Raw genomic sequence first — 11,796 nt, 5'->3', positions numbered from 1 at the left:
GTACAACTTAAAATCTGGCATTGTGATGCCCCCAGCTCTGGTTTTCTTTTTCAATATTCCCCTGGCTATTCAGGGTCTTTTCTGATTCCACACAATTTAGGATGATTTGTTCGAACTCTCTGAAGAAAGTCCATGGTATTTGATAGTGATTGCATTAAATGTGTACAGTGCCCTGGGTAGCATTGACATTTCCACAATATAAATTCTTCCAATCCATGAACATGGAGTATTTTTCCGTCTCTGTGTCTTCCTAATTTCTTTCAGAAATGTTCTGTAGTTTTTAGGATATAGATCCTTTACCTCTTTGGTTAGGTTTATTCCTAGGTATCTTATGCTTTTGGGTGCAATTGTAATAGGATTGACTCCTTAAATTCTCTTTCTTCAGTCTCATTGTTAGTGTGTAGAAATGCCCTGACTTCTGGGCATTGATTTTGTTTCCTGCCACACTGCTGAAGTGCTGTACGAGTTCTAGCAATCTTGGGGTGGAGTCTTTTGGGTTTTCTAGGTACAGTAACATGTCATCGGCGAAGAGGGAGAGTTTGACTACTTCTTTGCCAATTTGAATGACTTTAATGTCTTTTTGTTGTCTGATTGCTGAGGCTAGGACTTCCAGTACTATGTTGAATAGCAGTGGTGAGAGTGGACATCCCTGTCTTGTTCTTGATCTTAGGGGAAAGGCTCCCAGTGTTTCCCCATTGAGAATGATATTTGCTGTGGGTTTTTCGTAGATGGCTTTTAAGATGTTGAGGAATGTTCCCTCTATCCCTACACTCTGAAGAGTTTTGATCAGGAATGGATGCTGTATTTTGTCAAATGCTTTCTCTGCATCTATTGAGAGGATCATATGGTTCTTATTTTCTTCTCTTGCTGATATGATCTATCACCTTGATTGCTTTATGAGTGTTGAACCAGCCTTGTATCCCGGGGTTAAATCCCACTTGGTCATGGTGAGTAATCTTAATGTACTGTTGGATCCTATTGGCTAATATCTTGTTGAGAATTTTTGCATCTGTGTTCATCAGAGATAGTGGTCTATAATTCTCCTTTTTGGTGGGGTCTTTGTCTGGTTTTGGAATTAAGGTGATGCTGGCCTCAGAAAGAGTTTGGAAGTATTCCATCTCTTTCTATCTTTCTGAACGGCTTTAGTAGAAGAGGTATGGTTTCTTCTTTAAACGTTTGATGGAATTCCCCTGGGAAGCCATCTGGCCCTGGACTTTTGTGTCTTGGGAGGTTTTTGATGACTGCTTCAATTTCCTCCCTGGTTATCAGCCTGGTCAGGTTTTCTAGTTCTTCCTGTTCCAGTTTTAGTAGTTTGTGGTTTTACAGAGATGTGTCCATTTCTTCTAGATTGCCTAATTTATTGGCATATAGCTGCTCATAATGTTTTTAAGATCATTTGTATTTCCTTGGTATTGGTGGTGATGTCTCCTTTCTCATTCATGATTTTATTAATTTGAGTCTTTTGTCTCTTCTTTTTACTAAGGCTGGCTAATGGTTTATCTTTCTTATTAATTCTTTCAAAGAACCAACTCCTGGTTTTGTTAATCTGTTCCACAGTTCTTCTGGTCTCTATTTCATTGAGTTCTGCTCAAATCTTTATTAACCCTCTTCTTCTGCTGGGTGTAGGATCTATTTGCTGTTTTTTCTCCAGCTTGTTTAGGTGCAAAGTTAGCTTTTGTATTTGAGTTCTTTCCAGTTTTTAGATGGATGCTTGTATTGCGATGTATTTCCCCCTCAGGGGAAATCTTTTGCTGTATCTCAAAGAATTTGAACGGTTGTATCTTCATTCTCCTTAGTTTCCATAAATCTTTTTTATTCTTTCCTAATTTCCTGTTTGACCCTTTCATCTTTTAGCAGGATGGTCCTTAACCTCCACGTGTTTGAAATCCTCACAAACTTCTTCTTGTGATTTAGTTCTAATTTCAAATTGTTATGGTCTGAAAATATGCAGGGGACGAGCCCAATCTTTTGGTATTAATTAAGACCTGTTTTATGACCCAGTATGTGGCCTGTTCTGGAGAAAGTCCCATGTGCACTTGAGAAGAATGTGTACTCAGTTGTGTTTGGACGTAAAGTTTTGTAAATATCTGTGAACTCCATCTGGTCCAGTGTATCATTTAAAGCTCTTGTTTCTTTGGGGATGTCGTACTTAGAAGATCTATCAATTTTAGAAAGCTCTATGTTCAAGTCACCAAGTATAAGTGTATTATTATCTAAGTGTGTCTTAACTTTGTTATTCATTGATTGATATACTTGGCAGCTCCCACATTCGGGGCACAAATATTCATGATTGTTAGGTCCTCTTGTTGGATAGACCCTTTGAGTGTGATATAGTGTCCCTCTTCATCTCTTACTACAGTCTTTGGGATAAACTTTAATTTATCTGATATAAAGATGGCTACCCCTGCTCTCTTTTGAGGACCATTTGAATGGTAAATGGTTCCCCAATGTTTTATTTTCAGGCTGTGGGTGTCCTTATGTCTAAAATGAGTCTCCTGTAGACAGCAAATGGATGGGTCTTGCTTTTTTACCCAGTCTGAAACCCTATGCGTTTTGATGGGATCATTTAGCCCATTCACGTTCAGAGTTACTATTGAAAGCTATGAATTTAGTGCCATCATGATACCGATTCAGTCCCTGTTTTTGTGGATTATTTCCTTGGGCATCCTCTTTGTCTTACAGAGTCTCCCTTAATATTTCTTGCAGAGCTGGTTTGGAGGTCACATATTCTTTCAGTTTCTGCCTATCTTGGAAGCTCTTTATCTCTCCTTCTATTCTGAATGAGAGCCTTGCTGGATAAAGTATTCTTGGCTACAGGTTCTTCTCATTTAGGACCCTGATTATATCCTGCCGGCCCTTTTTGGCCTGCCAGGTCTCTGTGGAGAGGTCTGTTGTTGTCCTAATGCTTCTCCCCATACACGTTGGTGATCTCTTGTCTCTTGCTGCTCTAAGGATTTTCTCTTTATCTTTGGAATTTGCAAGTTTCAGTATTAAATGTAGGTGTTGAGCGGTTTTTATTGATTTTGGGGCGGGGGGCGGAATCTGTCTATCTGCTGTATCTGAATGCCTATTTCCCTTCCCAAGTTAGGGAAGTTCTCAGCTATGATTTGTTCAAATACACTTTCTGGACCTCTGTCCCTTTCAGCACCCTCGGGAACCCCAATTCAATGTAGATTTTTTTCTTCTGAGGCTGTCATTTATTTCCCTTATCCTATCCTCATGATCTTTTGTTTTTCTTTTTTCCTCAGTTTCCCTCCTTGCCATCAATTTGTCTTCTATGTCACTCACTCTTCTACCTCATTAACTCTCGTCGTTAGGAACTCCAGTTTGGATTGCATCTCATTTAATTGATTTTTAATTTTGGCCTGATGAGATCTAAATTCTGCAGTCATGAAGTCTCTTGAATCCTTAACACTTTTTTCTAGAGCCACCAGTAGCTTTATAATTGTGCTTCTGAATTGGCTTTCTGACACCGAATTTTAATGCAAATTTTGTACCTCTGTGAGAGACAGTACTGTTTCTGATTCTTTCTTTTGAGTTGAGTTTTCCCTTCTAGTCATTTTGCTCAGTACAGAGTGGCCAAAACAAGTTGTACTGGAAAAAGGAGAAAGAGAAAGAAAAAGAAAAATAAAGGGGTGGGGGGAAGAAACAGAAAACAAAAAACAAGGGGGGGTATCCTCTGATTGTATATACTGTAGATCCCTCGACTTCCCCTGGAACTTTCCAGTGCTGCTTGGTCAATAACTTGCTTTTCCCCTGTCCTTCTAGCTCGTCTTCTGGGTGAGGGGCCTGCTGTGCTGATTGTCAGGTGTGTGCACCTGGGGGAGCTGCCCCCCCCAGGTGCACGGCTCAGTAGGAGCTGTTCATCCTGTGAGGCCCCTGCTGAGTACCAGCTGCAGGGTGACACCAGGAGGGACAACCACACTGGCAGCCGCCAGCTGTCCAGCCCTAGAGTCAGCTCCCGCAGTAACTACCACAGCTCCCAGTTCGCAGGGGCCTGGATGCTCTGGGGGTGGCAGGGGTGCTGACCTGCATACCTTGGGACCCCCAGAGGCAGGAGTGTCCTCGCTGTCCTGTGTCCTCCCGGCCTCCGCCTGTCCCAAGGGAAGCACTGGATCCTGGACTGTGTCCCCTGGCGCCCTGGGCTCCGGGGCCTGCACCGCTGGGATCGTGCTCCCCGGCCGCACAGCAGGCTCCTCCCCCTTGGAGGCTTTTTATTTCTTTATGTTTTTTTCCATCTTCCTACCTTGATAGAAGCACGAACTCTTCTCACTGCAGCATTCCAGCTGTTCTCTCTTTAAATCTCAGGCCGAATTCGTAGGTTTTCAGGATGATTTGAAATTTACCTAGCTAAGTTGGTGGGTACAGGTGATCTGGGGACCCTACTCTTCTGCCATCTTGCCCTGCCTCTTGACTTCATTTTTGATGGAAACCTCTGTAGGATGAAGCCTGGCCGCTTGCTCCCCACCCACACAGAGCCCGTCCCCCTGAGCAAGAGGGCAGCGCCCCGGCCCCTGGCAGCCCTTCCCCTGGTGCTCAGAGCTGTCCTCACCCACTAGCTCCCTGTTCCATGGTGCTTCTCTCTCTGCCGCAGGGGGAGCCCCAACCTTCCTCTCTCTGAGGCTCTGTCTCCTCTGCCTGGGGAGCTGCACCTCGTGGCAGAGAAGACACAGATTACTGACCCAGGGCTCTCCTGCAGCTTCACATCACATGGACTCCCCTGAACCCGATGTTGTGGGAGGAGAAGGATCCCCGCTTCTCCTCCCTCGATGTCATGGGCAGGAATCACAGCTGCCTCTCGCACACAACCGAAACTTGAGGGCTACCAAGGTTGGGGCCAGCTGGGGAGGAGGTCACTGCTGGGGGAGCCCGAGGGTCCTGGTGGGGATAGGCCTAGGATCCAGTGGCCCAGGATTGAGGGTCTGTCCATCCTGCCACATGCTTGAGCACCCAGTGTGACTGTCACCGTCTCTCTGGCTCACAGATGAACAAGTGGTTCTTGCTGGCGCTACATCCAGAAGACCACATTCAGGTCACGTGTGTGACCCAGTGAGCCACGCTGCCAGCCGAGCTTCCTTCCCGAGGGGAAGGGGCCCAGCCAGGATGGACAGGGAGCACGCAGACAGGGTGCCCCGCCTGCACACCTCCGCTGGCTGGAGGCAGGGCCTGGGTGCTCTAGTTAGAAGCTGAGCCCCGGGGCTGGAGTGCCTGCCAGGGCAGGGGCTGGGACGGGCCAGGGCCTGGGCGAGGTGTGCTCCAGGACTCAGGGCAGGTGTGCTGTGGGGACGACACACGAGGGTGCGCAGGACAGGCTCTTCCCGGCTCCGGCGTCGCTCCCAGGCCCCGGACAGGCCTCGCTGTCGGATCGTCCTCCCTGGTGTTTCCCGGCTCCTCTGTCCTTTCCAGGTCCCTCCTTCTATCGAGGCTCCACCTTTCATGAGGACAGCCCGGGCACAGGGGCCCACAGCCGGTGCTCCAAGAAGGGGAGGACCACGTGTTCCAGGAATTGTGCTCGAGGACCCGGTGCTCCTGAAACAGAGATTTCTGGCACAGATGGGCTCTTCCCTGTTGGCTCAGAGTCATGCAACTGGAAGGGGCTCAGTGGTTCCCCGGCCAGGGCGGCTGCAGAAACCGTGTGTGTCCCCTGAGAATGCCCCCAGGGACAAGAGGGACGGTGCCCCCCTCCGGGAGGACCAGGGCCAAGTCAAGGGCCCTCCCCACCCGTCACACCCATGCACACACCCCCATGCCCGCACCTCCCGCTGCGCGCAGAGGGAGAGCCCTGGAGGAGCCAACCGCGTGCCCTGCCAGATTGCTTCTTGGTAGAAGGTTAATGTCCTCTTTTCTTCCTGTTGGAATCCTTATTTGAGGAAGTAAATATTATCTGTCTGAAACCTTAAGGAACCTGACACATTACACAGGGGGAACCTATCCTGGACAATGAAAATACTTCATTTGGGGGCTTCACGTGATATTTGTTCACTCAGCAATATGGCTTTGAAGTAAAAATGACGTGTTTCTTAACTACTGGGAAGATGATGAGTCGCTCTCGTGTCTGCGGCAGAGACAGGAGGCCACAGCCAGGAGGCCACAGCCAGACACACGCACGTCCCAGAGGAGGAAAGGCTACAGAGACAGGGAGAAAGGCAGTGGCTGCAGGGACGGCAGGGAGGGCGTGGGCACGATGGTCAGTAGTCGGCTGTCTCTGTGGTGGAAATGTGGCCCAGGTACCTTCTGGTCTCGTCTGTGTGACACTGTGAATGGACCTAAAGTACCACGACATATAATTTAAAAGCATCAGAGGAAATTTTGTACGAAGTTAACTTATCCTTTAAAACAAATAAAATTCATGAAGCAATTATAGAGGTTTATGAAAAACAAAAAATATAGAAACAGCACAATGAGAGGGGAGGGGAAGCCTTCTGTTGGGCATCAGCCATCACGAGCTGCTGCTTGGGGGCTGAGGCTGGTGGCTCCACTTAGGCAGGTGGGGTATGACTCCAGAGCAGACGCCTGGGCATGCTTGTCTGCGGAGTGGCCAAGGGTGCAGGTGGCTCATCCAGGTCGGGACAGTGATTCAGAGGTCTCACTACCATGTACCTTGATGTGGACTCAGCAGCTGGCATCACTGCTCAGGCCTAGGCCTCAGCTCCAGCAGCCGGGACCAGCTCCATCACCTCAGGCCCTGAAGTTGCAGAAGGCCCCACAGTCAGAGCTCAGACGGGTGCTTGAGGTGGTTCAGAGCTCGGGGTCCGAAGTTGAGTGCTCCACTGAGTGAGGTGGCTGCTCCAGCACATCGATGAGCTCGATATCCAGTGGTAGGGCCTGTTCAGCCTCCAGGGCTCGCAAGGGTTCAGGTGGCTCTTCCAGGTCGGAACAGTGATTCAGAGATCTGACCACCATGTACCTTGTCTTGGACACAACAGCTGGCATCATCGCTCAGGCCATGCCCTCAGCTCCAGCAGCCGGGACCGGCTGCATCACCTCAGGCCCTGAGGGTGCAGCAGGCCCCACAGTTGGACCTGGGGCAGGCTCCTGAGGCGATTCAGGATGCTCCTCGGGGGCCGAAGCTGGTTGCTGCACTGAGACAGGTGGCTGCTCCAGCACTTCAGTGACCTTGATAGCAAACACCTGGGCATGCTCTTCCTGTGGTGTGGCCGAGAGTGCAGGTGGCTCTTCCAGGTCGGGACAGTATTCGAGGACTGCCCAACTATACCTTGTATGGAAGTCAGCAACCGGCATCACGGTTCTGGCAAAGCCCTCAGCTCCAGTAGCCGGGACCAGCTCCATCACCTCCAGCCTGAAGGTGCAGCAGGCCCCACAGTCGGAGCTCAGGCGGGCTCTTGAGGTGGTTCAGTGCTCAGGGTCCGAAGCCGGTTGCTCTACTGAGTGAGGTGGCTGCTCAAGCACAGCGATGAGCTCAATAGCCGGTGGTGGGGCCTGTTCTGCCTCAAGGGCTCCGAAAGTTGCAGGTGCGACTTCCTGGTCGGGACAGTGATTCAGAGGTCTGACTACCATGTACCTTGTTTTGGACTCAGCAGTTGGCATCACGGTTCAGGCCAAGCCCTCAGGCAGGAGCTGGGACCCGCTCCATCACCTCAGGCCCTGAAGGTGCACCAGGCCACACAGTGGGAGCTGAGCGGGCTCCTGAGGTTGTTCAGGATGTTAATCAGGGGCCAAAGCCTGTTGTTGCACTGAACCAGGTGGCTGCTCCGGCACTTCAGTGACCTTGATAGCAGACGCCTGGACGTGCTCTTTCTGAGGGGTGGCCGAGGGTACAGGTGGCTCTTCCAGGTCGGGACAGTGATGCAGACAACTGGTCTGACCAAGGGACATGGTCAGACCACCATGTACCTTGTCTTGGACACAGCAGCTGGCATCACCACTCAGGCCAAGCCCTCATATCCAGTAGCCAGGACCGGCCTCATCACCTCGGACCCTGAAGGTGTAGCAGGCCCCACTATCGGAGCTCGGGCAGGCGCTTGAGGAGGTTCAGTGCTCGGGGTCTGAAGCCGGTTGCTGCACTGAGACAGGTGGCTGCTCTGGCACTTCAGTGACCTTGATAGCAGACGCCTGGGCGTGCTCTTCCTGCGGGCTGCCCGAGGATGCAGGTGGCAATTCCATGTTGGGACAGTGGTTCAGAGGTCTGACTACCATGTACCTTGGCTTGTACTCAGCAGCTGGCATCACCGCTAAGGCCGATTCCTCAGCTCCAGTAGCTGCAACTGGCTCCATCACCTCAGACCCTGAAGGTGCGCAGGCCCCACAGTCGGAGCTCGGGTGGGCGCTTGAGGAGGTTCAGTGCTGGGGTCAAAGCCGGTTGCTCCACTGAGTGGTGTGGCTACTCCAGCACATCACTGATCTCGATAGCCGTGGTGGGGCCCGTTCGGCCTCCAGGGCTCCCAAGGGTGCAGGTGGCTCTTCCAGATCGGGACAGTGATTCATAGGTCTGACCACCATGTACCTTGTCTTGGACACAGCAGCTCTCATCACCGCTCAGGCCAAGCCCTCAGGTTCAGCAGCCGGGACCGGCTCCATCACCTCAGACGCTGAGGGTGCGCAGGCCCCACAGTTGGAGCTCAGGAGGGCTCCTGAGGTGGTTCAGGATGTGACTCGGGGGCCGAAGCCAGTTGCTGGACTGAGTTACGTGGCTGTTCTAGCACATCGATGACCTTGATAGCTGGTGGTGGTGACTGTGTCTGCTTCCAGGGCTCCCAAAGGTGCAGATGGCTCTTCCGTGTCAGGACAGTGATTCGAGGTCTGATCATAACGTACCTTGTCGTGGACACAGCAGCTGGCATCACCGGTCAGGCCAAGCCATCAGCTCCAGCAGCCGGGCCCGGCTCCATCACCTCAGGCCCTGAAGTTGCAGCAGGCCCCACAGTTGGAACTCAGGCGGGCACTTGAAGTTGTTCAGTCTTCGGGGTTCGAAACCGGTTGCTCCAGTGAGTGACATGGCTCTTCTACCACATCGATGAGCTCGATAGCCTGTAGTGGGCCTGTTCAGCCTCCAGGGCTCACAAGGGTACAGGGTGCTCTTCCAGGTCGGGATAGTGATTCAGAGGTCTGACTCCCATGTACCTTGTCTTGGACTCAACAGCTGGCATCACCGCTCAGGCCAAGCCCTCGCTCTAGCAGCCTTACTGGCTCCATCACCTCAGACCCTGAAGGTGCAGCAGGCCCCACAGTCGGACCTCGGGCTGGCTCTTGTCATGGTTTGGTGCTTATGGTCCGAATCCGGTTGCTCCACTGAATGAGGTGGCTGCTCCTGCACATCGATGAACTCGATAGCCGGTCGTGGGGTTTGTTCTGCCTCAGGGCTCCCAAGGGTGCAGAGGGCTCTTCCAGGTCGGGACAGTGATTCAGAGGTCTGACCACGATGTACCCTGTCTCGACCCAGCAGGGCATCACCGATCAGGCCTAGCCCTCAGCTCCAGCAGCCAGGACTGGCTCTATCTATTCAGGCCCTGAAGGTCCAGCAAGCTCCACAGTCGGTGATGGGGCGGCCTCCTGTGGTGGGTCAGGATGTTACTCGGGGGGCTGAAGCCAGTTGCTGCACTAAGTGAGGTGGCTGCTCCAGCATAAGGATGAGCTCGATACCTGGTGGTGGGGCCTGTTCGGCCTCCAGGTCTCTTAAGGTTGCAGGTGCTCTTCCAGGTCGGGACAGTGATTCAGAGGTCTGACCACTGTGTACCTTGTCTTGGACTCAGTAGCCAGCATCACGGCTAAGGCCAAGCCCTCAGCTCCATGAGCCGGGACCGGCTCCATCACCTCCAGCCTGAAGGTGAAGCAGGCCTCACAGTCGGAGCTGGGACGGGCTCCTGAGGTGGTTCAGGATGTTACTTGGGGGCCGAAGCCGCTTCGGGCACTGACACAGGTGGCTGCTCCGGCACCTCAGTGACCTTGATAGCAGACGCCTGGGCGTTTTCTTCCTGCTGGGCGGCTGAGGTTGCAGGTGGCTCCTCCAGGTCGGGACAGTGATTCGAGGTCTGACCACCACGTACCTTGTCTGGTACTCAGCACCAGGCGTCAAGGATCAGGCCAAGCCCTCAGGCAGCACGTGGGACCCACTCCATCACCTCAGGCCCTGAAGGTGCAGCAGGCCCCACAGTCGGAGCTCAGGCCAGCATTTGAGGTGATTCAGTGCTCGGGGTCTGAAGCCGGTTGCTGCACTGAGTGAGGTGGCTGCTCCAGCATAAGGATGAGCTCGATAGCCGGTGGTGGGGCCTGTTCGGCCTCCTGGTCTCTTAAGATTCAGAAATCTGACTACCTGGTACCTTGTCTTGAAATCAGCAGCCAGCATCACGGCTCAGGCAAAGCCCTCACGTCCAGCAGCCAGGAACAGCTCCATTAACTCAGGACCTGAAGGTGCAGCAGACCCCAGAGTTGGAGCTGTGTCGGGCTCCTGAGGTGGTTCAGTGTGTTACTCGGGGGCCGAAGCCGGTTGTTGCACTGAGACAGGTGGCTGCTCCGACACTTTTTTGACCATGATAGCAGCCGCCTTGGCATGCTCTTCCTGCTGGGTGGATGAGGATGGAAGTGGCCCTTCCAGGTCAGGACAGTGATTTTGGGGTCTGAGCACCACGTACCTTGTCTTGGACTCAGCAGCCAGCATCACGGCTAAGGCCAAACACTCAGCTCTAGCAGCCGGGATCGGCCACATCACCTCAGGCCCTGAAGGTACAGCAGGCCCCATAGTCGGAGCTGGGGCGGGCTCCTCAGGTGGTTCAGTATGTTAATCGGGGTTCGATGCCGGTTGGTGCACTGCGTGACGAGGCTGTTCCAGCACAGCGATGACCTCGATAGACGGTGGGGTAGTGCGGCCCTTTAGGCCTCGGAGGCTCCCAAGGGTGCAGGTGCCTCCTCCAGTTAGGGACAGCGGTTCGAGTTCTGACCGCCACATACCCTGTCTTGTACTCAGTAGGCGGCATCACGGTCCAGGCCAAGCCCTCAGTTCCAGCAGCCGGGACCCAGTACATCACCTCAGGCTCTGAAGGTGCAGCAGGCCCCACAGTCAGAGCTCAGGCCGAGGTTGACGTGATTCAGTGCTCGGGGTCTGAAGCCGGTTTCTCCACTGAGTGAGGTGGTTGCTCCAGCACATCGATGAGCTCGATAGCTGCTGGTGGGGCCTGTTCTGCCTCCATGGCTCTCAAGGGTGCAGATTGCTCTTCCAGGTCAGGACAGTCATTTTTGGTCTGACCACCACATACCTTGTCTTGTACACAGCAGCCGACATCACAGCACAGGCCAAGCTCTCAGCTCCAGCAGCCTGGACCGGCTCCATCACCTCCGGCCTGAAGGTGCAGTAGGCTCCACAGTCGGACCTCGGGCTGGCACTTGTGGTGGTTTGGTGCTCGTGGTCCATAGCCGGTTGCTCCTCTGAATGAGGTGGCTTTTCCAGCACGTCGATGAACTCGATAGCCGGTTGTGGGGTTTGTTCGGCCTCAGGGCTCCCAAGGGTGCAGGGGGCTCTTCCAGGTCGGGACAGTGAATCCAGGTCTGACCACCACATACCTTGTCTTCTACTCAGCAGCTGGCGTCAAGGTTCAGGCCTAGCCTTCAGCTCCAGCAGCCAGGATCGGCTACATCACCTCTGGCCTGAAGGTGCACCAGGCCCCACAATCGGAGCTGGGGCGGGCTCCTGACTTGGTCAAGATGTTACTTGGGGCCCGAAGCCGGTTGCTGCACTGAGACCGGTGGCTGCTCCGGCACTTCAGTGACCTTGATAGCAGACGCCTGAGCCAGCTCTTACTGAGGGATTGGACAAGGGTGCAGGTGGCTCTTACTGGTTGGGAC

The 11,796-nt window shown here is 53.0% G+C and overlaps 1 protein-coding gene across 15 annotated transcripts in view; it reads left to right on the top strand.

Moving 5' to 3' along the window:
* Nucleotides 1–11,796, top strand: part of LOC144285016 (uncharacterized) — a 293,890-nt gene that overhangs the window by 102,325 nt on the left and 179,769 nt on the right. Inside the window, exon 6 of one of the 15 annotated variants that reach the window (XR_013353395.1) lies at nt 5,407–6,027. The exons of the other annotated variants lie outside the window; for them this stretch is intronic. The gene's annotated coding sequence lies outside the window, so the exon portion shown is untranslated. Of the gene's footprint in view, nt 1–5,406; nt 6,028–11,796 lie in introns of those variants that run through there. 15 annotated transcript variants of the gene reach the window in all.

Source organism: Canis aureus, chromosome 15, assembly GCF_053574225.1.
Source record: "Canis aureus isolate CA01 chromosome 15, VMU_Caureus_v.1.0, whole genome shotgun sequence".
Lineage (NCBI taxonomy): Eukaryota > Metazoa > Chordata > Mammalia > Carnivora > Canidae > Canis > Canis aureus.
Note: the sequence above shows the minus strand (reverse complement) of the source record. Positions and strands in the feature narration are given on the sequence as shown.